Here is a 25,483-nt window from a genome sequence, read left to right as displayed (position 1 = left end):
TAATGCAGTCTTAGGAGGTGTTGTGGGAATTCGTTGTTGAGCAGAGTGATGGCAGGTGGGGGAAAGCTGTTCTTGTGTGTAGTTGTCTTGGTGTGCAGTGTCCTATGCACCCCAGAGACAGTAAGCACGGTAGTCAGCCAGCCCCTCCCCACTTTAGCTGCCTTACCAGCCCCTCCCTCTCCACATCCACCTGCTCCTCCTTTCCAAAAACTGCAGCAGTGGGGGGAAATCCCCTACAATACTGCCCCCTTCCTAGTTGCAGTTTTCAACCTTTTTGAGCCCTTGGAAACCGTCTCTCTGTGTGTGTGTTTTTCCTCCTACACCCTCTCCCTCTGTGGAGGGGACTCCTGTTGCGGCTGCTGCCTGTGCCACTGTGCCCTGCAACATAGCCCTCCACCCCTGGGTTGGCTCTTCGTTGAGCCATTGGGAGCTTGGATTTTCATACAGTGTTTTACCCATCTTCTTCTCCGTTTTATTGTCCTCTCTTGTAAGCCACCCAGAGTCATTGGCAGTTGGGCTCCCCTTTGCTTCTCTCAAACTCTCCCCAATTCAGGCAATCAAGTTCTTTTCGGCTCCACACCAAACTTAGTGCCTGAGTTTGGAGAGTAAGATATGAAAATCCTGCGTGGCTTCATGATGCTGAATCCCCAAGGACATGACCCTCTTTTGCCCATCTTCCAAATGTTGAGGGCTCCAGCAGCTGAAGACCCAGAAAGAATCCAACTTGGAGAATATCAACATTGCATGATTTCCTGTTTCTTTTTTCCCCCAACAATGAGATATTGATTTCTATGAGGAAATTCACTAGCAGGAGATTCTCCTCCTTAGCTCCTCTTTAACTGGAGACGGTCTCCTTTTGGGCATGAATTCCAAATTCAGATATCCAGGAAGAAAATGTATCCAGGTAGTTGCTGTTTAAAAACACACTTGTCTTCTCCCCAATTTGGGTCTGAGCCTGGTGTGGAAGCCAATGATGGACCCAGACAGGAGGGGCAGGTTTTCTGATTGCTTTTTATTGCAGGACTCCAAGGAAAAAGGTTCCTGGTCAAAAGGCCAAGAACAAAGGATTAAGAAAGCTTTATACATTTTCACTCAAGGAGAAGGCGGGACAAGGTGAAATAATAAGAAATATCCTCTAAAAAACACTTTAGCAATAATTCTACCATTTGTTCTATTGGTCTCTAGCTGTGCCATTCCTAAGCCTTGGCTAACGAAGGCCCCAGGAGTTCTCTAACAGGCGTTTCATTTGCTGCCGGCCATCTCTATTCCTAACTTTTAGCTGAGGTCTGCAAGTTGTCCAATTCTTGTTACTGTTATCAACTTTCTAGCTACCCATAATTGCTGCAAGCTTTACACATGCATATTTCCTGTTGAACAAAGCATTCTTTGTTCTTGTGAGACAGACAGAGCCCCACACCCCAATTACAGTCTTCCTGCTTTACTTTCAAGTGTGTGCTATGACCTTGCTTTAGCACCCAGCCCATCACCCCCCCCTTTGAATCTGAAAATGATCTCATTTTCCAAGGTTCACCCAACAGCAATATCCCTGTACTGGGAGACCTCCTGGTTTACTTACAGGTGGGGAGGCAAAGCAGAAGGCATTGTAATGCACAACAGGTGATTAAGAGAACAATGACTTTGCCTGCCAGGGTCATTATTAGGTACTTAACTAGTGAAATCAGGCAACCCTCCTGTCACTCAATGCCACTTCTCTTTCCATTCGTCCATGGGGGAGGGGGAGTTGCAGCTCTCTTTGTGATGTGTGTAGTTCAGCTGTGGAATTCCAGGATTTCTCCAGAATCTGCACACAGCATTGTTGTCCAAGTAGTGCTCACACATCTCCTTAGGATGCCAATATCATATCTAGAGCTATTCTATTCTGAACTATCATTGTCCAAATGGCTTCTTGTTCTTTGGCTGCAGCAATAAAAAACTCCCCGGTCTCTTTGGCTAGGATTTCCTCCACCGCTTGTATATGATACAAAGCATTATTGAGGGACCAGAGCCACGGAGCAAAGAAAGGGGTTCAGGTACTTTCTGAGTTGTTCAAGATTCCTGTGGTTTCCAGTCTTCCTTTCAGGTAAAGTGGGCATAATATAGGTACCCACCTATATGGGAAGAGCACAGATACATCACAAAATCATGTGGTCTCATCCCAAAGGTTGTTAAGTTTATTTGTCTTAATATCTTAGCCTTCATGCACACAGACGCACCAATCAGCTAGTGGTAATAATTGGGTAACTCCTAATACTTATGTGGGTAGCTACAAACACCTTTTGGGGAAATGTTCTAATTGAGAAAACACCTACGGGAGATGGCAGTTCTCCTCTCACACAAGTATTGTTCCGGAGGCTTTTGGTTCCAGAACAATAACTTCAGTCCCAGTTCTGCTACTGAGAAAGTCATAGGCTGTGCAGTCCAGGAATCAGGACGGGCAGATCGTGGGTATTTCTTCACTCTGGAAGTGATCAATCCAAGATGCCCGGCCTTCCACTTTTAGGGCTGTATGGGTGGTCTGAAGCCTTTGAAAGGGTCCCTTCCTCTGCTGATCCAAGGAGGTTGTTGGCCCCTGCATCTTTACAAGCGTTCAGTCTGCAGGCTGAAACGGATGCCCTGGGTGATCTAGTCCTGCAGATAACGGGAAAGGAAATTCATCACCCCAGCGAGGTGTCTTGCGCTTTTGGTACAGGGCCAGTGTTAGGTAAGCTCCCCGTTGGGAGAGCAAGTACATTCAGAGAAGTGTTGTGAGAGTTGTGTTGGAGAACACACAAACCAGCATACAGAAACACTGCAGTTTAAATAGGCTTCTACTTTCCTGGAAATATTTGTATTTCACAGCTAGGTTTGTGCGAACAGTTAAACATCACTCGGAAGCTTCAAACAGTCCATCAAACAGTCCAAGTTACCCACGGATAAGTCAGTCAGTCATCAACGTCTTTCAGTTAAGGGATAATCCAAATAACATAGTCCAGTATCATATAATCAGTTCAGAACTCAAAGGTTGCTAGCAGTTGCAGAACTTAAAATAGCTCACTCAGATCAGATCAGCCCAGCATCTAAGGAAGAGAGAGCGAGCTAAGAGTGGGCTCCCTCTTATGGCCGATTGAGGAAAAACAGCAACCAATCACATTTTACAGTATGCTTTAAAGAAACAGGTACAACATTGTTACATGATTTATATATTGCCAACCCAACCATTAGATTATATTCCAAAGAGTCAGTTTGCCCACCAGTGAGATGGGCCTCTCCTCTGCCTTTAGGGAGGGATGTGGTCATCCCAAAAGGGCCTCAAAGAGGCTCAAGCCTATTCGCTTTTGAGGTGCAATGAGGGTGGCAAAGTTTGAGGTGAGCACAGGTGAGCTTTCTGGTGGAGCTTAGCTATCTGTTGTTTTTGTAAATCATTACATTTTTCCCCATAGGAGGACTTGCCAGGTGGTAGGCTGAGTAAAGCTTCCGAGTGATGTTTAACTGTTCGCACAAACCTAGCTGTGAAATATGGGTCCCAATCCAATGATGTACTATTTGGCAGCCCAAACCTAGGAATAATCTCTTCCATTAGGACATTTACTACTTCATGATCTTTATTAGCCCTGCAAGCAAAAGCCTCAGGCCATCCTGTGAAGGGAGATTCTAGTCCCAAAACAGACTTAAAACCTCCCTTTCTAGGAAATTCAGTCAAGTCTGTATCTCAAATTGTCCCTGGGTAGTTGCCGTTAAGTTGGACTCATAGGGGTGGGTGCCTGGCTCCTTTTGGATTATTTCTGGCACAAATCAGACAAGCTGCTACAGCTCGGAGATAGTGGAATAGAGATCCTTGCCTACCAGACAGCATCTCCTAAAGTTTATCAGTGCTTTTGACCCCCAATGTGTGCCAGCATGTATTTGTTACAAAGGAATCCTTAGAGCAGTGTTTTTCAACCTTTTTTGTGCAGAGGAGCACTGGGTTTCTTTGTAAGAAAGGGAATCAAAATATTTAACCCCTTTCACAGTCGGGGATAGGGACTCTACACACACAAGCATTTACACATCGGCATACTTACAGACAATGTTCCCTCTATTTTTTTTTCAGTGTGTGCGGAAAAGTATAGTGTTTGAGCGGCACATTTTCATGCCTGAGCACCTGAATTTTTTTCACAGATGTTTCACAGAGCAATTGATTTATAGGACCCGAATTGGAATGGAGAAAAATGGTTTTGTGCATGAGAGTGAGTGTGTGTGTGTGTGTTTGAGTGAGTGAGCGAGGGTTCCGGTAAGGGAACTGTGCCTATTTAGAAAAAAAGGTAAATTATTGCAAACATGATGTATGTTTCTAGAGAGAGGGGGGGGGAGAGAGAGAGAGGGAAGGAGGGAGGGAGGGAGAGAGAGAGAGAGTATCCCTCCTTCCTGGCTGGACGACTGACTCCCATTTACGATGGTTGCAGTGTCCTGGCATCACGTGATCCCCTTCTGACAAGCAAAGTCAGTGGGGAACAGGGGTGGGTTTCAGGGGGTACCGGTTGGTCAAATGTAGCGTCTCTTCCGGTATTTGTTCTGGAGGCCATGTACTAGAACACTCCCTCCCATTGCCTGCCCCCTTGCTCACTCCCCCCACCCACTCAGTCGCCACTCGCTTGCCCCGCCTGTGTGCAATGCGCTTGCCCCGCCAACAGCCACCTCTTTACCAATAGGATCAGAGGGTGGAATATATGCACAGATGAGGCCCTGGGGATGAGAGGAAAGGTCCTACATGGAGACAGGACTCTGGTGTGGATGGAATGGACATGAAAGTGAGGAATAGAAATTCCGATAAAAACATTTTCTCTCGTCTTCATTTCTTTGCCTTGGCAATTAAGAGCTTTGCTCCTTTCCTGTCTCTCTCTCTCTCTGAAGAGGGAGAGGAGTCGCACGGGGGGGGGGGGCTGCCTCAGAAAAAAACTGTTTGTTCTTTTATTCTGCTCTGCAATAGGAAGGAAGGAGGGGGGGCTGCACATTAGCAGTGAGGCAGAAGTTAGCACCTTAAAACCAACTGCCAGGAAGAATAGCTCGCTTATAAGGAGAAAAAAAACCCCCAAACTGGCACACTTTGCAAGATACCTGTGACCTTTGGTGTGAAAGCAATGTAAAATCAGGTTTCAGTATGGACAGTTACAGGCCAGATGGAAAAGAGATCAAAAAATCGGTTTTATGCAAGACGCGGATAACTTACTAAAACAAATCAGAAATCAAAGTCAAATGCATATAATATATATAATGCATATATAATGCATTAATAGAAATGGATTCGGAAACAGAATTAATTAAAGACTGTTTGATAAAGTGGGCCCAAAATTTTGAAGAACCCATAATGTTGGATACATGGGAAAAGATCTGGGTAAGAAATGTAAAGTTTACACAAGCCCAAAATTTGAGAGAAAACCTTTATAAGATATTTTATAGATGGCATCTAGATCTTAAAAAACTGGCCTCTATGTATCCGAATTTACAACCTAAATGCTGGAGATGTGACAGTGCTGATGCTACATATTATCATATATGGTATTTGGATAAAAGTATGGTGGATTATGCAAAATGTTTTTTAAAAAAGGATAAAGTTTACCCCTCAGTTATTTTTGTTTGGTATAACTACTGATTGTATAGTTGTAGAGACTAACTTGATTTTGCATTTAATAACCGCAGATAGATTGTTGGTGGCGCAATAGTGGAAGAAGGAAGATTTGCTTACTATTCAAGAATGGACATTGAAAGTAACAAACTTAGCAGAGATGGCTAAAATATCAGTGTATCTCAAGGACCACTCAAATGAGAGATATAAACTGGAGTGAAGATGGATTGACTATACTCAAAATAAATACGGGACTAAGAAATTTCAGATAGTTTATGACTGAAGAAACAAGGAATGATATAATCTGTTTAGAGTTAGCCTAGCAAAGAGGAGTTAAAGCTCAAATGGAAGATGATATTAACTTTCTTTAAAGCTTATTTTAGAACGTTTTTGTTAAAGATTTATACCCTGTATTGGTTCTGGGAAGTCGGGGGGGGGGGGGGAAGGTTGGGGGGGGAGGGAGGTAAATATTTGTAAAAGTTTTTTTTTCCAAAATTTCCATTAAAAAAAATGTAAAATCCAAAGAACCAAACCAGAAGGACCTGTTGTGCATGTATGATTAGGGGAAGGGCAAAGGGGAGTCCCTCCCTTGACTGTGAGATTCTCCTCTTGGCCCTTGATTAGCTTTTCAATCCTTCCATCTGGGAACCAAAGTAAAAGTAGGATTCTTTGTCACTCCTTGTGTCCGGAGGCTTATTGGTTCGACACTAAGCAGGAGCGAGTTTGGGGGACAACAAAACCAGGGTGGGTTTTACTCAAGGAGCCAAAAGAAGAGGGAAGGTTCCACACACGGAACCCAGAGGGAAAAAGGAGGGAAATAAATACTCCACAGTTCTCCACTTTTCTCCTTTGCCACTTTCCCGCCACAAAATGGAGGACCCCATGGGGCTTGCGCCATCTTTAGCTGTCCCTCTCACTGCCTGTAAGGGGCAGCCTATAGTCTGGCCTTTAAGTGATGCCTGGCCTCTGCAGGCAGTGAGTAGGACAGCTAAAACTGGCAAAGACCCCGCATTCTCCATTTTGTTCCTCTGGCCCCTTTTTGGAGAGGATTGTTTTTTCCCTCCATAAAAAGGTAAGCAGTTAGAATAATGGACAAATGGAGTTGAAAGAGACCTTAGAGGTCACCTGTCCAATTGCCCAGTGCAAGATCTACTAGGGCATGTTTTTCAACCTTGGCAACCTGAAGAAGAGTGGACTTCAGCTCCCAGAACTCCCCAGTCAGCACTCAGGGTCCTTCTCCACTGGGTCTTTCCATGATTTAGCTGTCCCTCTCACTGCCTGTAGGGGGCAGTTTATCATCTGGCCTTTAAGCCATAGCTGGCCTACGCGGGCAGTGAGTAGGACAGCTAAACCCTGCAAAGACCCATGTGTTTCTTCAGGTACCTCCTTCTCACAAGGCCTTTTGAATATGAATCACATCTGATCTTTTATGCATATTTCCCTTTCATCGTCTGGGCCTGGAGAGGGAAACCTGGATTCTCTGGATCTCTAACACCAGATTATACTCCCAAGGGACAAGATTTTAATTTCACTCCCAGAGAAGGGGCGGAATGTGGGGCTCCCCTCCGACTGAGGGTTCCCCCTTCAGAGGGAGCCGCTCTGGCTGAATTGAATTCAGGGCTCGAAGCCCCTTCAGGATTGGCTCATCAATGGATAAGCCACACCCCCAAGGGAAGGCAGCCGGTTGGTGGTTATTGTTCAAATCTCAGGTCAAATCTCAGATTGAATAAATCAAAGCCTTGGCTTGTGACATCAGAGGCTCCTCCTGAGCTCATTGGCTGGAGCTCGCCATGGCAACCTCCAGCATCCTTGGGGAGTCTGGACCATGTAATGGAGGCTCTGCTCAACATCCCTGGAAAGTGGCTGGATTGGATGGCTGGCACTGGGGGCATCGCAGGGTCTCCCTCGCCTGGGCTCCTCAGGAGGGAGAGACCCTTCGCTTTAAGGCAGAACTAAGGGGGGGGGAGATTAGAAAAGTGGGGGTTCCATTAAACTTCACAGACATGCTGATACCTTCCATGTTGGCAGCCTCCATCCCTGTCACCAATCTCCTCATCCATCATGTCAAAGGTTCTTGTCTCCAGAAAGGGGCTGGGCCTGGCTGGCTGGCTGGCTGACTGGCGGTGAAGGGCACTCGGAAAAACCTGCAATGTTTAGGGGCCCCAAAAATGGCTTCAGGCTTTCGCAGTTGGGTGGGCATTGCAACCACAAAGCTAGAGGTCGACCTGCTTCATGATTTGCGGAAATGACTAAACTCTGATTCCGTTGGCCAGATAGTAGTTATTTCCCAATAGCACACTTGGCCTGGCGACTGAACATTTGTTTTCATTTTTTATTACTTGGATTTTTTATACCGCCTTTATTATTTCTCTAAATAGCTGAAGGCAGTGAACATATCTAAGATTCCTTCATCCCCACAAGAACAACCTTGTGAAGGCTGAGAGAGGGACTGGCTCAAGGTCACCCACTGGGCTTCGTGGCTGAGATGGGACTCGTAGTAAGTACTTGCGGGGGGGGGAAGTGTCTGTCTTAATTCCAATGGTCACCACCTTTTCCTGTTATCAGAAATCATAGCAATACAAAGACAGTCAAATCGATGGAGAGCTGATACCGAGTCCTGTGGGGGGTTTTGAGCAATGAGGTGCCTTGAGGTGGATTCAGAATGAAATGGGAAGTCAGGATAGTTTGAAGAGAGACCAGTATTGAGGGATTTTGTTGGCGTTTCTCAAACTAGGCCCCTTTAAGGTATGGGGGACTTCAACTCCCAGAATTCTCCAGCCAGCCATTTAGCAAGCAGAATTCTGGGAGTTGAAGACCATCCAAGTCTTAAAGGGGCCAAGTTTGTGTTTTTTACACAAAGTTGTTATACTGTAGTTTAATGACTGCTTTAGGACAGGGGTGTCAGACTCATGGCCCACAGGCCAGATCTGGCCTGCAGGATGCTTAGATCCGTCCCGCAGGCCATTCTGCACACAGTGGACTGGCCCATGGCGCCTCTGCCAAAGAAAACGGAGCTTGAGAGGGCCAGGAAAAAGCCAGAATGGAGAAGGCAGGTTAGCAAAATTAGCCCTGAACTGAGAGAGGATGTGACTGTGTCTCTCCATTTGTCAAACAGGTCAGCAACAAGGAAAAAATGGTCATACGGTCAATATCCTTGGATAATCTCTCAGCGACCACTGATGGTCCCAACCTCCAGGTTGATGAACTGAGAGACTTCTTTGACTTTCAGACCCAGAAATTCCAGAAAGACAATCAGTGGATGAAAGATCAGCACAGCTGTCTCCAGGAGAAAGTGGATCAACTTAAGACCACAACGGAAGACCTGCAGAAAACCTGCAGGAGATCATGCCATCAGTTAGAGCTAGAGAACAAATCTTTGGTGAAATACATTGAAGAACTCTACAAAGAACTGCATGAGGTTACTAGCCAAGTGTCCATCTCAAGCAAGAGAAGGCTGACTCTGAGAAAGGCCTCAAAGAGGTGAGGAACTTTCTGCCATGTGCAGAAAAGCCACTACAGCCAACTGAGAAAGTCACCCCTCTTCAGAAGATGAGGGAAAACAAGAAGAAGCACCTCAAAAGTCTGCAGCAGCCGCATCTGAGATCCCAGATCCGGCTCTGGCCAGACTCACCTGGCACACAAGGTAGCAAGTCCCCCCATCACCTCCCAGGTACACCAGATAGGAAATATGACCAAATGAGGTAACTCTACTTTATTGGAAGGATACATAAGAGAATCTTGCAAGTCTGAAAGTACAAATCTCCCACCAACTCTTTTGAAAGCCTGAAAAATGAGGGACGGTCCTTTCTGGGGTTCTTCCTGTGCCAGTTATGCACCTGGGGGCTCCCCCACCTTATCTGGTTATTCCCTGTGCAGCAGCATCTCCTTCTCTCCCCAAGGTCCTTTATTTGTTACTCTTCCTTTATTTCTATAAACAACTCAAGGCAGTCAATCTCTCAAACACATCTTCCTTCTCCTATTTCCCCTCACAACAACAACCCTGTGAGGTTGGTAGGTATAGTGACTGACCCAAAGTCATCCAGCTGGCTTTCATGACTAAGGTGGGACTAGAACTCAGGAGCTTCCACTTTCTAGCCTGATGCCATATTTTATTTGCACACATCTTTACACTTCCTCAATAGTTTGTGGGAATGCTGGTGATATTCCTTGACCCAGCAGAATATTAACTACGGTACTTCCTGATAATTAAGTTAATTAATTAAGATAATGCCTCATAAAACTGAGGAGGTATGACTAGCAATTGGCCCTTGCTCATCTAGTCTTCTATATTGTCATTAATACAGGCGGGATAGTTGAAGAAATAGGATTTTGTGATGCAACATTTACACCAACTCTTAGACAAAGTTACTTTGATGTTGTTTTAAAAATACCATCCAGCTTTTAGAACAATATCTATGATTTCCTGAGTGCATCAGAAAAATCCAGCAGAAAAATAGATAATTTTTAGCAGTAGGACTTAACAAGCTCTCTTATTTCGAACGAACGAATGGCAGCTGCAGTGTGAATCTTTCATTAAGATTTCATTTGTACTTTTTCTCGTATCATTTCTTTTTTTAATCAATTTTTTATTTAATCAAAATCTCCAAAAAATGTTAAAAAAAATATAAGCAAGCCCCAAAAGTTAAATAAAACTACATTAAAAAGTACATAAAAAGAAAAAAGAAAAGTTCAGGTGAGGAAACCAGGAGTCTCTCAGCGGGGAATAAAAGTCTGGATGTCATCTTGGGGAGAGTCGGGAAAGCACTTTTCTTCCAGTTGTTCAGCAGCTGCCAGTCCTGGATGCTCAGCCTTCATCCTTGAGTCCTGCACATCATTTTCCACCAGATGTCCAGGAATTTGAACTCCTGGCACGGTCCTTCCTGACCTGGGCAACTAGAGAGCCAATCTGGGCTTCTGTCATGTGTGTTTTCCCCAATTGTTTATGGGAGAGACACTCTTTGTCCGATTCCCCTCATGAGTCCTGTCCAGTATGGTTGAACCTCAGTTGTAGCCCTCATCTTCCTCAGAGCACACACACAGTCAGGCAGATGTTTGGACTGGATGTTAGCTGTTCCAAGGAAGGCGGCCTTTGGCAATTGACTGATGGCGAGGTTGTCAATGCCGAAGGGGTCCAAATTGGGCTCCAGTTGTTTTGGCATTTCACCCCTGGCAGCTATTCATCCTGGGGCAAAAGAAGCACCAATTTAATAAGTAAATAAGTAAGCAAGAAATAATAAATAAAACTTAGCAACCAAATTAATATTTAAAATTACCAGGCTCCCACTCTCCTTCCTTTTTAGCTTCCAAGGCCAGCCATCCCCACCCAAAAACCCAAAGCAGGCAACGCAAAGCAACCAAGGACCCCAGGTGACCTCAAGAGACCCCAAATCCAGGGCTTCCGGGGAGTGGCCTGTCGCCGTCGGCAGCTTAACAGAGCTGCCCCCAGAGTTCTGGTTCGTTATCTACTCAATATCAAGAAGATAACTCTTTTTTCAGACAAGAAAAAAGCAGTGAGGAATCTCAGCTGGTAAGAATCTTCTTTGAAGTTCACAGTTTGTTTCTTTTTGGGCTGTGGACGGAGGGGGAGGATCAACCCAAAGCTGAGTCATTCAACTCCGACCTGAACTTCGCATCTGTTATTTACAGCACAAGACAGGAACCCCTCCCCCTTAGGACAATCTTTAGAAAACAGACTATTAAAAATCAATACGAGCAAAGACCAAACTTGTGAACTTTAAAACTTTTCTCTATCTGAAATACCAGCTTCAATGTTATAAAAACCTCTTTTGTTTAATTGTCTTCAAAATGGCGTTTACAGCTTCTGCATTTGTTATCTCCGGCTTCCTGCTACAGAATCAAAGAAACAACCTCTTATAATTTAATTAGACCTACTCCCTTAAAGCCTTCAAAGACTCTTTGTTGTTGATACAGAGACATTCCAAACATTCCAAACGGACTTTCTCTTTTGAAATCCTCCGTAAAACCCTTTGTAAAAAAAAAAAAAAGGGGGGGGGGAGGAATTTCTTTTTCTCCAAATAGCACAGTGGATTAGCAATTTAGAATAAATAATTAAAACCAAAATATAATGGCATCCAAATCAACCTCTGTGAAATTACCTCTGAAAACGTCTCCCATACCTGGCACAAAGTTGCAGCCCCCACCATCTATGCCCCCTAGTGGAGACGTACTAACAAAAGAATTTTTCCTGGAAATGTTCAAAGAATCCAGAGAACAGAACTTAGAAATGTTTAGAGAATCCAGAGAACAGAATCTAGAAATGCTTAGAGAGTTCAAAGATGAAATAAGGAATGAGATGGAAGTTCTATATGACAAATTCGATACTAGGGTCACTAAAATGAATGATAATATGATGGGAATTGTAAATGTGATAACAGAATATATTTCTGGAATGGAAGATAATTTAGAAATTCTCAATGAAGCTAAAACTAACCTGATATCCAAAACTGAAGTGGTGGAACAAAAAATTGATAATGCTGAAAAACAAATTATTATGATACAGTATAAGCAGATGGAGCTTGCATTAAGAGTGAGGGGGCTGCGTGAAGAAAAGCAGGAGAACTTAAAGCAAATGTTTTCTGAAGCTTTTGACCGTCTGGTGGGAAAACCGGGATCCAATTTTGATTGGCAGATTGACAAGACTTTTCGTGTTAACTCATGGGCGGCAAAACAAAGGCAACTTCCCCGAGATGTGGTAATATACTTTGTTACAAGAGAATCTAGAAATATGATGTTACAAGAGTCTTATAATACTAAGCTTCAAATTGGTGGACAGGACCTGATTGTTTTGAAAGAAATACCACCTCAGATGCTAAGAGCCAGAAGAGATTATGCTTTTCTGGTGGAAGAGCTCAGAAAGTGTCAGATACAGTACAGATGGGATGCCCCATTCGGTATTATAGTTACAATGGACAAACAAAGATATCGTCTCAGTTCTGTATGGAAAGCTCGTGATTTCTATCATAAGATTCTGAAGATGGGATACCCTGAATCTTCGGGATATGGTGAAAAACCACGAGACGAACAAGATAAACAGCAAACCACACAACCATCAGATAAAATGTATTATCTCCCTCTCCCGGAAGGGCAAGGAGTCAAGGAAAAAAGATCCAACCGTATGACCACCAGACAAACGGATAAACAAGCTACTATGCAACAATCTCAACAATCGTTGGCCACTGATCAAGGAGCTACTGCAACAAGCTCAGAAGCTGTGGGAGGAGCCAAACCAAAGGTGAGACAGGCCTTGCGGGAGGCTCTAAAAAAGCTTCAGGCAACCAAAAATGACAACTAAGATTTTGACATGGAATGTTAACGGACTGAACTCTCCACAGAAAAGAAAGAAAATATTTCATTATCTCAAACAGTTTAAGAATGACATAATTTGTTTGCAAGAAACTCATATCAAATCAACCGATCAAAAATATTTGTTTAACCCCAAACTGGGCCAACATTTTGCGACCTCAGCCATGGAAAAGAAAAACGGCATAGTAGTATACTTAAGAAAAGACATTAAAGCTGAGCTAATTGAAGCAGATCCCTTTGGAAGATATATTGCATTAGATTTAATCTTAGAAGGGAAAAAGACGTTACTTTTGGGAATTTATGCTCCTAATCAACAACAAGATGGATTTTATAGAAATCTCCATGCTAAATTAGTACAGTGGGACTTCGAGTCTTGCATATTATTGGGTGACTGGAATGGCGTGATCGACACTAAAAGAGATAAGAAGACAGCTCGCCCGAACACCAAATTTCAAGCTAAGTTACCCAAACCCTTTTTTGACATGCTGGACGACTTTGAATTGCGAGACGCTTGGCGCAAGAGGCATGCAGAAGAACATGACTTTACCTTTTTTTCCAACAGACATCAATCTCTTTCAAGGATTGATTTTATACTAATTACAAATGATTTACTTTGCAGGGTGAAGAAGACAAAGATTATGGCGAGAGTTCTTTCAGATCATAATCCAGTCTGGATGGAATTGGGAAGGGTAGCCCAGGCAAGAAGGTCCTGGAGGTTGAATGAAAACTTATTTAGATATGAAAAGTATGTTAATGATTGTAAAAAATTGCTATCGGAATATTTTGTTCTCAATATGAATAAGGGTACATCTATGGAATATGTATGGGATGCAAGCAAAGCGTATATGAGAGGAGTATTAATGAATATAAACAAAATACATAGACACAAACAAGGGCAAAAACGAAAAGAATTGGAAGAGGAAATTAAAGGGAAAGAGTCAGAATTAACATTGAATCCAGGAGATACAAAGATTAGGGAAACAATTGCTATATTAAAATCTCAGTTTGATATGCTGATCTCTGACCAGGTAGCCACCAGTTTATTATATGCTAAACATAATACTTTCTGCAATGCAAATAAACCCGGTAGGTGGTTGGCTTATCAGATTAGAAAAAAAAGGAAAGCTCGAAATGTATCCAAATTGTGTTACAGAGGGAAGGAAGTGTTTCAACAGGAAGAGATTCAAAAGGTATTTCGGGAATTTTTTACAGAGTTGTATAAAGGGGATAAAATTAAGGACGGAGATATAGACAAATACCTAGATAAAGAGAAAATCCCCCTAGTTAGAGAAGAACATAGGCATAAGCTGAATCAACCTATAACCTCTGGGGAAATTTTGCAGGCAATTAAACAATTAAAGTTAGGGAAAGCACCAGGCACAGATGGTTTAACAGCTGTTTATTACAAAAATTTACAGTTAGAAATGGTAGAACCCCTCAGAGAACTATTCAATAAAATTCAATCGGGAGGGAAAGTGCCCCCTTCGTGGAAGACTGCGTTCATATCGTTGATACCCAAAGAAGACCAAGACCTTACCCAACCAAAAAATTATAGACCTATTTCATTACTCAATGTAGATTATAAAATTTTTACTAAAATATTAGCAAATAGGCTAATGGGGGTAATTCAACAACTGATACATACCGATCAAACTGGTTTTATACAGGGCAGACAGATGAAGAACAACGTTAGATTAATTATTAACGCTTTAGAATACCTGGGAAAGAACAATCAAATCCCGGCCGCATTCATATTTTTGGATGCGGAGAAAGCCTTTGATCGAGTTAATTGGCAATTCCTGCTGAAGACATTGCAAAAAATGCAGATAGGAGATGGCTTTTTACGGTCAATTGGTGCAATATATCAGCAGCAAACAGCCCAGATCATTGTCAATGGAAGTCTGACAGACTCCTTTCAAATTGAAAAAGGTACAAGACAGGGCTGTCCTCTGTCCCCATTATTGTTTATTATAACTTTGGAAATACTGTTGAATAAGATACGGGGCTTGGATGGTTTAAAAGGGATCAAGATTAGGCAGCAAGAATATAGAGTCCGTGCATTTGCGGATGATCTGGTTATAATATTGGAACAACCGCAGGAATCTAGTAGGGTATTATTGAACACGATCAATCAATATGGTCAAGTCTCGGGATTTAAAATAAATCTAGGAAAAACCAAAATATTAGCTATAAATATGACTATCAAACAGAAGGAAGAACTGGGGGCGATGCTAAGATGTGAGGTAGTTAAAAAAGTTAAATATCTTGGAGTTAATATTTTAATCTCAAATGGGAAATTATATAAGCATAATTATGAACCACTTTGGCATAGTATACAGTTGGAGTTGAAAAGGTGGGGAAAACTGCATTTGTCCTTGCTGGGTAGAATAGCGGCAGTAAAAATGAACAGTTTACCAAAAAATTTATTTCTTTTTCAAATGTTACCAATACTTAAAAGAGATGCGAATCTTTTAGAATGGCAGAAGCGTATCAACAAATTTGTGTGGGCAGGAAAGAAGCCGAGGGTAAAGATGAAAATAATGCAAGATGCACGTGAAAGAGGAGGATTGAAATTACCTAACTTAAAATTTTACTACGACGCAGTGGCATTATCTGCAATTAGTGACTGGATTCATCTAACTAATGACAGAATTTTGAATATCGAGGGATATGACTTGTTATATGGTTGGCATGCTTACCTGTTATTTAACAAAAAAATGGATAAGAAATTTAAAAATCATATCTTAAGAAATGCTTTATTGCGGGTTTGGAAAAAATATCAACATAAATTAAATGATAAAGTGCCCATGTGGGCAATTCCTAGACATGCAATTGAAAATATGAATGTAGAACAAAAACACGATAGAACCACCTATAGACAACTTCTTATCTCAGAAAGAGGGGTGATGCAACTAAAATCTTTAGAGGTACTTAAAGAAGAGAAGGTAGTTCAAACGTGGTTTCAGTATGGTCAACTACAGGCTAGGTGGAAAACAGATCAAAAAATTGGCTTTGTAAAAGTTGAGGATAATTTGTTTAAACAAATAAGAGATCAAAGCTCAATGCATATAAAGAGGATATATAATGTACTAATACAGATGGATTCTGAAACGGAACTGATTAAGGATTGTATGATAAAATGGGCTCAGAATATCGAGGAACCAATAATGCTTGAAACATGGGAAAGAATCTGGGTAAGAAATGTGAAATTTACACAAGCACAAAACTTGAGAGAAAATTTTTATAAGATGTTTTATAGATGGCACCTAGATCCTAAAAAGTTTGCCTCTATGTATCCAAATGTTCAGCCTAAATGTTGGAGATGTGGTTCTTGTGATGCTACATATTTTCATATATGGTGGACATGTCGTAATGTCAAGGCATTTTGGATAAAAATATGGTGGATCCTGCAAAACATCTTCAAAAGAAGGATAAAATTTACCCCCCAGTTGTTTTTACTGGGTATATGTATTGACTTTACAGCAGCAGAGACTAATTTGGTTCTGTATTTAATAACGGCAGCAAGACTCTTGGTGGCGCAGTATTGGAAGAAGAAAGATTTACCTACAATTCAAGAATGGACTTTGAAAGTTATGAACTTAGCCGAAATGGCCAAAATTTCAGCATATCTCAAAGAACATTCAAACGAGAGATATAAACGAGACTGGAAAAAATGGATTGATTACATAAAAAGTAAATATGGGACTAAGAAACTCCAGATAGCTTATGCTTAGTATCAGTAACAATTTAAATTGTTTAAAATTTGGGTAACAGTAAGAAGCTGAGTTCAATGTAGAGATATTTTAGACTGTGATTGTCCAAAAGTTATACCACGTATGGTCTTTGGGAAGTCGGGGGGAGGGAAGGGAGGTGGGGATTTAGGGGGAGGGGGGAGGGGGGAAATACAATATGTGTTAAATTCCATGATTGTATTTGTATACTGTGGCTTTTCAATGTTAGTGCGAAAATAGAACAAACCGAATATACTGGAAGGTAATAGAAATATACCGAAGGAAAGAGTCGAGTGAAAGAAGAAGGAGGGTGGAGAGGGTGAGAGAGAGGAGGAGGAGAAGGGAGGGAGGGAATGGATTAGAGGGAGTGATAGGGTTAGGGTTAGAAAGAAGGGGAGGGGAAGTAGGCGTAGAGGGGTGTGTGAGAAGGAAGAATGAAAGTTGGAGGGGGTTGAAAGAGGGTGTATGGCGGGCCAAGGTGGTATACTGGGTTTGTATTGTAGAGGGCATTTTCTATATAAGTGAGGGCCGTGTTTATTACTCAATGTTATATGCCCTGATTAAGCACAGTGAATATGTGATTGTATAGAATGAAAACATAATAAAATATATATATATATTGGGGGGGAAAAAAAAGAGACCCCAAATCCTCTCCCTTCAGCTAGGACTCTCCTTTTGGGCAAGTCCTCCGGCCACTCACTTCTTGCAGCCTCCAAGTTGCTGACTGACTGCAGTAGGCTGGGTTTTTCTGCCTCTCAAATAGAATCCATCTAAGAATTAAATAACAATAATATCATCATAATGAGAAAAAACCCACAACCAAATTAGTTCAAACACTGACCATCCATCACATTGTCGTGCAAGGCAGAACGTCTGACATCCTTCGCTCATCAATGATGGGGATGTTGGGGTAGATGGGTCCCGGTATGTACGGTTCCACCGTGATTATGGTGGCCTCCACATCTTCCTTTCGTTGTTCTGGCGACACTTGCAGACACCTTTTTCTGGGGATTGAAGAAGAAGAAAAGAATCAAATATAATTGACTGGTACATTGTTTTCTTAACAATGATAACAAAGATAATTCTTAATGGGGGCTCCAGATTTTCAAGAAAAAATTGGGGGTTGGACTAGAAGACCTCCAAGGTCCCTTCCAGCCCTGAGGGAGTCTATACTTTCTCCTGTTAGTTCCACCAACATTTTGGGGGGCTTTCAGTGCCCCAGGGCTCCCCAGGTCGTGGTGATGCCACTCCCCTGATGAGGAGCGACTTACTTGCATGGGTGAACAAATATGCAGAGGTCAATGAAGACATAGACCCCAAGGACAAACAAAGTCGCCTTCCAGGGGCCCCCATAACTTGTCAGAAGTTGCAAAGAGGAAAGAACTGAAGAGGAAATGCTTTTGTAAAGTTGATTTGAGTCTTTTAAATTTATTTTGTAATGTAAATATACATCTGGATTTGGAATACCCTTCAAGATCCTTTTTTAATCCCTTCAATTCTGTTCCGAAATGGAAGAGACTGAGCTCGTGTGGCCATCCAGTGAGAACCCTCAGAACTTCCTTGGAGACTCTGGAAAATGACTTTGGTCATATTTGGAACCTATGTGTTGTTTGGCCTCTGCGTTGAAGGTGTTGCAAGCGTCACCAGAACCTCCAGCTGAAGATGAGGAGGAGGCCTCCATCACGGTGGAACCTCCATACCGGAATCCATCGATCCCAACATCACCATAATTGGCGATGTCAGACTTTCAACCCTGGGTCAACAATGTGATGGCTGGAATTTAACCCATGGCCACAATTTGTCCTGGGGCAAAAGAAACACAGATTGAATATTTTAATAATAATGAAATAGTAAGCAAGAAACAAAACAATGAAATAAAACTGAGCAACCAAATTAAGGTTAAAGGCTCCTAATTTTCTTTCCTGTTAGCTTCCATAGTCCAACCACCCCCACCCAAGACCCCAAAGATAGAAATGCAAAAGAACAAAAGGCATTAAGAATTAAATAAAAAGAGCAATAACAAAATGCCTTTAAAATAGAAGAATAAAGAAAACCTGACAACCAAATTAGTTCACTTACCAACCATCACATTGTCGTGCAAGGCAGAACGTCTGACATCCTTCGCTCATCAATGATGGGGATATTGGGGTAGATGGGTTCCGGTAGGTACGGTTCCACCGTGATGATATCAGCCTCCAGGTCTTCAATTTGTTTCTCTGGTGACGCTTGCAGACACCTTTTTCTGGGGAGTGAAGGAGAAGAAAAGAATCATAACTGACTGGTACTTTGTTTTCTTAACAATGATAATGAAGCTTAATGGGGGCTCCACATTTGCAGCTGATCCGCAGGCCATATTTAAGGGGCGGAGCCTCCATGACTGGGAGAAGGGGGGCTGCCTCCTGTGCTGGCCTTGCCCACCTCTTCACTTATATTAGCCCACCCCAAAGAAGTCAGGCTAGGGCTTATTTTCAGGGAAAGACGGTATTTCTGACCTTTCCTGTTGTTCCCTCAATGCTCGGTTCTCCCTGAGAAGCTCCTGGTCCTCTTCAGCTTGTTCCTGAACTCTGCAGTGGAGATGATGGCTTTCCTTGTTTACATCACTGAGTTCTTTCTCCAAACTATTGATTCTGTGTTGGTTGTTTTCTCTGAGGGCTTCCGCCTTCTCCCCAGCTTGTTTTTGAACCCTGCAACTCAGATCTCGATTCTCTTTTCTGAGCTGGTCTCATCTGAAATATTTCTTCCGTAAAAGATCTAAACCAGAGTAAAATTAGCTTCCTTGGGTTTGTGACTTGAGTCATCAGGCTTGTTTAAAATTAAAACTAATTAAAATACCTGCTCTTTTGTTTATTGGCTGGCAATTCAATAGAATAGAATAAAATTCTTTATTGGCCAAGTGTGATTGGACACACGAGGAATTTGTCTCTGGTGCAGATGCTCTGAGTGAATATAAGGAGAATAAAATACATTCATGAAGAATCATAAGCCACAACACTTAATGATAGTCGTAGGGTACAAATAAGCAATCAGGAAACAATATCAATATAAATCGTAAGGATACAAGCCACAAAGTTACAGTACTACAGTTGTAAGTGGGAGGAGATGGGTGATGGGAATGATGAGAAGACTAATAGTAATGCAGCCATAGTGAATGGTTGTATGTCTATGTATAATGTTCTGTGTTTTGAACAAGTTAAAAAGAGTCAGGTCTTATTTTTCCCAACCTTGTTCCAGGCAATGTAATTCAACCTAGAACTATGGGGGAGAGGGAGAGGGAGGGAGAGAGAGGAGGGGAGTATTTAAGATGAAATTCTTCAATTGGAATTGAATTGAAATTCTTCAATTTCAGCCTTGAAATTTCCATGGTCTTCCTGTAAATTATGAAGAAAAGAGAGAAATTGGCCTCCTTACTTTTTTTCACTTGAAACATGATATTGTTTTGTCAATTAAAAAAAATATTAAACATAACTTGGTGTGTTTTGTGTGTCTGTGTGTGTATATACAGAATTCAGTTTTTCTCTTTCTGCTATAACAACCAGCAGTTTCTCCTTACAGGAAACAAAGCTTCAGCCATTTGTTGGGGTATATGAGAAATGAGTAGATTTTTCAGGGGCTTCAGCTGTGCCTGAATGCTTCTGCAGCCACATTATTCTATTCTTTTTTATTCTCCTCTTTTCCGCCTAAAAGATTCCAGATCGCAGGATCCAATCTGGGTCGGTCACTGGGGCCTCAGGCTGAGCCTCCTGAGCTTTCGGACTCATGCTAGGACCCCCCCTCAGGAACTCAGGGACTTGATGAGGGTCAGAAAGAGCCGAGGTGGCGCAGTGGTTAGAGTGCAGTACTGCAGGCCACTTCAGCTGACTGTTAGCTGCAGTTCGGCGGTTCAAATCTCACCGGCTCAAGGTTGACTCAGCCTTCCATCCTTCCGAGGTGGGTGAAATGAGGACCCAGACTGTGGGGGGCGATATGCTGACTCTGTAAACTGCTTAGAGAGGGCTGAAAGCCCTATTAAGCGGTATATAAGTCTAACTGCTAGCAGCCCCCGGGGGTCTCCAGGGAAGCCTTGCCTCTTTCCTGCCTCTTCCTCTTCCTCTTCGGGACTTTGAATTCAGGCATCAAACAGACCAGAGACTGTACAGGCAGTCCTCGATTTATGGCAGTTCATTTAGTGACCATTCAAACTTACAAAGTGACTTATAACCATTTTTCACACTTACGACCATTTCCATGGTCACGTGATCAAAATTTCGATGATGTACAATTACCTCCTATTTATGACGGTCGCCATATCCGGGGGTCACGTGATCCCCTTTTGCGACCTTCTGACCAGCAAAGTCAATGGGGAAGTCAGGTTCACTTAACAACTGCAGTAATTCACTTAACAACGGTGGCAAGAAAGGTTGTAAAATGGGGCAAAATTCACCTAACTGTCTCGCTTAGCAACAGAAGTTTTGGAGTCAATTGTGGTCATAAGTGGAGGACAACCTGTTGTAGGAGATCTTGTAAAATCCAGAGGAGGGGGCTTGGGGCCTGGGGAAGGGGAAAGCAAATAGAAAAGGGAGAAAGAAAAACAGAAAATTTTATCTCCACTTTCTTGAGTTATCACAACATTCACACAAAACACACAGACTGGAATAAATGGTGGATGGGGGCAGGGCAGCATTCGCACTCAGCACCAAAGGAAATCCAGCTTTTTTTGAAAGGGAGAAACGTACAATTTCCGTTTCTGTAAAACTCTGCAGGGTTTTCAACCAGATGGTTGGTTCTGTTTACATGCACACAATTTTAATATAGGCAAATAAACCATGAAAACCCACCTTCTCTTTCCCTGCACAAAGCTACAGAGCCCCCTCCCCTCCCTGGTTGTGTCTGCAGGGACTTTTATCATCATCACAGCCCTGCAGAGACCCCGGATTTCCTCCTCTCTGCTTCTCAGCTGAAGGAAGAAATTCCGCTTGTGTGGAATCCAATTGATGGGAGGCAGTTTGATTAAAAAACCATCTTCTATTACTGATATTTGAAGGTCTTTGTCCGCTTCTCAGCTGCCTTCGGGGCTTCCGATTAGAGCCTTGCCATGCAGGAAGCCAATTAATTCATCAAAAGGAAAACAAAAGTGGGGGCCCTGGACACACACACCCCATCCCTGGGCCACAGTGGGTCTCCCAGTTTCTTTGGGAAAGTTTTCTTCCCCAAGCAGAGCCAGCCCCCACACACCCCAAGCTGGGCAGGGTCGCTCGAGCACCTCCAGGCGGGCTGGCTGCCACTGTTCCCTGTGTGGCTATCCTGGGTGGGATGGTGGTGGCCGCAGCCTCTGGAGACGGAGCCCCAATGTGGCCCTGCAGGAAAAAGGAACCCTCGATGCCCGCTGTCAGCCTCTGCTTTGCTGCTGCTTCAGCTGCCATTGAAACGGGGAGGGGGGGCATGGTATTTGGGAGGGGATTACTAATTGTGCTGGAGGAAGAGTCTGGAGTTCTGCTGCCTGTCTTACTGCGCATTCGGAGGAGGTTTCCCGCCAAGGCCAACGGCACCGACATTCCATCTGGGTGATGCATTTCGAAGTTATCGCACACCTGACACTTGGGAGAATTATGATTGGACTGTAACTGGGATGCCAAGGGGTGGGGAATGGGTTATTCTATATATCATTTGCTTTCGCGCCTAAATAATCAGTCTTCGCTTTGCTACGCTTCTAATCATTTATAATTAGTAAAAGTACACTTGATTTCTATCAATGGAGTCTCGTGGTTTTCTTTCCTAATTATTCAATGGAGGAGTGCTGACACCCACAGCCCAGCTGGGATGAAGCCCCTCCAAGCACCCCCAGCTCTCTACCACTGTGCTCCGCCCGGGCTTCTTGGAGGGGCTCCCGGGCAGCCCCCAGGGAGGGTGGAGAAGGGCCTGGAGTCTGGACAGTGGGCGGGACTGGACCTCAGAGAGGCCAAGAGGGACCCGGAGTCCAGAGAGGGAAAACGAGGCGAGGAAGATAATAAAGAGAAAGATTGAGGGGAGAAAAGAGAGGGAGGGGAAGGAGGGAGGACCCCAGGCCCACCCTCTTCCTTAACGGCTGTTCAACCTTCTGTAAAGCCAGGCAGGAGAATTGGTGCTTCTGCAAGTTATGGGATTCCCTCTTGCATGCAGTCACAGCTAAAACGACAAAGAAAAGGAGGGCAATTTTATACGGACGTATAAACAAAAGAGGAAAAAATGCACCATTCTTTCAACATTAACAAAAAATCCAAAACTCCTCCCTGCAGGTCTTTGCATGGAATCCATCCCGACCGCAGAGAGATCCAGGGATTCCTCCTCTCCTCAGCCGGAGGAAAGAAACGGTTCAGGTGGAATCCAGTTGACGGGAGACGTAGATAGAAAATCACGTAATGGAAGGATAGGATTTGTCTGTGGATGATTAGCGTTGAGGGCCTCCGGTTGCAGCCTTGCAAGGCAAAAGAAACAGACCTGGATGGGATTCTGGCTCAAGCAGGAGGCCCTCTAGGGCAGGGGTCCTTTTTAAAGGGGGCCAATTCATGGTCCCTCAGATTGTTGGGAGGGGCAGACCTGCTGGATGGAAGTGGCCAGGTGGTCATGTGTCTGGGTGGGCCTGGCTAATTTAACAGCCCATTGAACAATTAACACTTTAATTTGTTTTGCTCCTGGGATTCTTTTATTTGCTTCTGTTTGCATGTTGCTCTTTTGGTTGCCTTTTCTTCTTACTAGATTTTATTTTTTCCAGTTGTTTAGGAGTCTAGTGGTTCATTTCAGGAAAGTCCCTTTGGCAGCAATTCTTCTCAGCCCCAAGGAGATTGACAAATCTCTCTCTGTCGCTCTGTCTCTCTTTCTTTCTCTCACTCGCCGCCTCCCTCTGTCTCTCTCTCTCTCTTTTTCTGTATGTCTCTCTCTTTCTTTCTCTCTCCCTCTCTCTCTTACTTTCTCTCTTTTCTCTCTCTTTCCCTCTCTCTTTCTCGGTCTCCCTCCCTCTGTCTCTCTCTCTCTCTCTATCTTCTCTCTCCCTCTCTCTCTTGCTCTGTCTCTCTTTCTTTCTCTCACTCGTCGCCTCCCTCTGTCTCTCTTTCTCTCTCTCTCTTTTTCTGTATGTCTCTCTCTTTCTTTCTCTCTCCCTCTCTCTTACTTTCTCTCTTCTCTCTCTCTCTTTCCCTCTCTCTTTCTCTGTCTCCCTCCCTCTGTCTCTCTCTCTCTCTATCTTCTCTCTCCCTCTCTCTCTTGCTCTGTCTCTCTTTCTTTCTCTCACTCGTTGCCTCCCTCTGTCTCTCTTTCTCTCTCTCTCTTTTTCTGTATGTCTCTCTTTCTTTCTTTCTCTCTCCCTCTCTCTTACTTTCTCTCTTCTCTCTCTCTCTTTCCCTCTCTCTTTCTCTGTCTCCCTCCGTCTCTCTCTCTCTATCTTCTCTCTCCCTCTCTCTCTTGCTCTGTCTCTCTTTCTTTCTCTCACTCGCCGCCTCCCTGTCTCTCTTTCTCTCTCTCTCTTTTTATGTATGTCTCTTTCTTTCTCCCTCTCTCTCTTCCTTTCTCTCTTCTCTCTCTCCTCTCTCCCTGTCTCTTTCTATATCTCTCCTCTCTCTCTGTCTCTCTGTCTCTCTTTCTTTCTCTCCCCCTTTCTCTCCCCATCTCTCTCTCTCCTCTATCTCTTTCTCTCTATATATCTTCTCTCTCTCTCTCTCCTTCCCCACTCTCTCTTTTCTCTCTCTCTCTCCCCCCTCCCTCTATCTCTATTTCTATTTTTCTCCCTCTGTCTATCTCTCTCTCTTTCTCTCTCTATATATCTTCTGGAGTTGGTGGGTGAAAAACGGGCCTGTTTTTCACCTCCCCCACCCCCAGAAACATTTTGCAGTCCCAAAGTGGGCTGAAATGGCCCTTATTTGGCCTCCCAGGGCATCTCTCGATTTTCATTTCTCCAGAAGCCCCCTGCAGGGCAACAATGTTGGTCTTCCCTTCCAGTTCCAGCCCACGGGGCTCGCGAAGGTCAGTCCTGCCCTCAGCCAAAGGGTGGAATTCCTATTCCCTGCTCCTCTCCTGAAAGGCGTCCGGTGTCTTGGTCCATTTCCCTGGACATAGGATGACTGCTGAGTCTATCCACTGCCTCCGATATTCAACCAGACACAGAGTTCCCCTCCGGTGTTTCCAAAACCATCGGGAGCCCCTGTGGATCCCCCTGCCAGACCGCCCCCAGAGTGGAGAAATCTCCCCCTTGCTTTTCTCCCTGAGATTCTGACGTTTTCCCCTTCAGATTGTGATCTGTCTGATCTCGGTCCTTCTCTCGGTCCTTCTCCTGGCCATCCTCTCCTCTTCCTTCCCTGCGCTGATTATTGGGGTCCTTGGATTCACATCTGGGGCTGTTTCTCTTCCCACTCAGGAGGAAATGTTTTCTTAATCATCCCCTCCAATTTCACCCTCTCCCTTTCTTTCCTGTGGCAGCACCAGTGGGCGCTTTGGACCCCATCCCATCCCTGGGACACAGCCGGTTCTCTGTTTCTTTGGGAAACATTCCTTCCCCAAGCAGAGTCCACCTGAGTCCCATCATCCACTCCCCCCCTGCCTAGGATCAGCTCAGGCAATTCCTCCATTCAGGCAAAGGAAAAAAGGGAGTCTGGACAGAGTCTCTGGGTGAGTCTCCGTTCTTCAGCCCAGAAAGGTCACACTGATCCCTCCAAAGCCACATCCCCCCGGCCTCTTGGACGCTTCCGGCCATTGCTCAGCTGAGATTGCAGCAGGGCCAGAGTGGCTGAGGATTTGGGTGGAAGGGACCATAAACACTCCACAAACCTCCCCAGCCACAAGAGACTCTTAGACACAGGCTGTGGCCTCACACAAACTCCTCAATGGTGCCTTGATGTGGTGT

The 25,483-nt window shown here is 43.8% G+C and overlaps 1 protein-coding gene across 1 annotated transcript in view; it reads left to right on the top strand.

Annotated features, from left to right (window-relative positions):
* LOC148042234 (uncharacterized) overlaps positions 1-25,483 on the top strand; it is an 845,903-nt gene that overhangs the window by 776,405 nt on the left and 44,015 nt on the right. The gene's annotated exons all lie outside the window — the stretch shown is intronic.

The sequence above is a fragment of the Thamnophis sirtalis genome, unplaced genomic scaffold (genome assembly GCF_051295495.1).
Source record: "Thamnophis sirtalis isolate CommonGarterSnake01/CBP01778 unplaced genomic scaffold, rThaSir2_p1.2 scaffold_20, whole genome shotgun sequence".
Classification (NCBI taxonomy): domain Eukaryota; kingdom Metazoa; phylum Chordata; class Lepidosauria; order Squamata; family Natricidae; genus Thamnophis; species Thamnophis sirtalis.
Note: the sequence above shows the minus strand (reverse complement) of the source record. Positions and strands in the feature narration are given on the sequence as shown.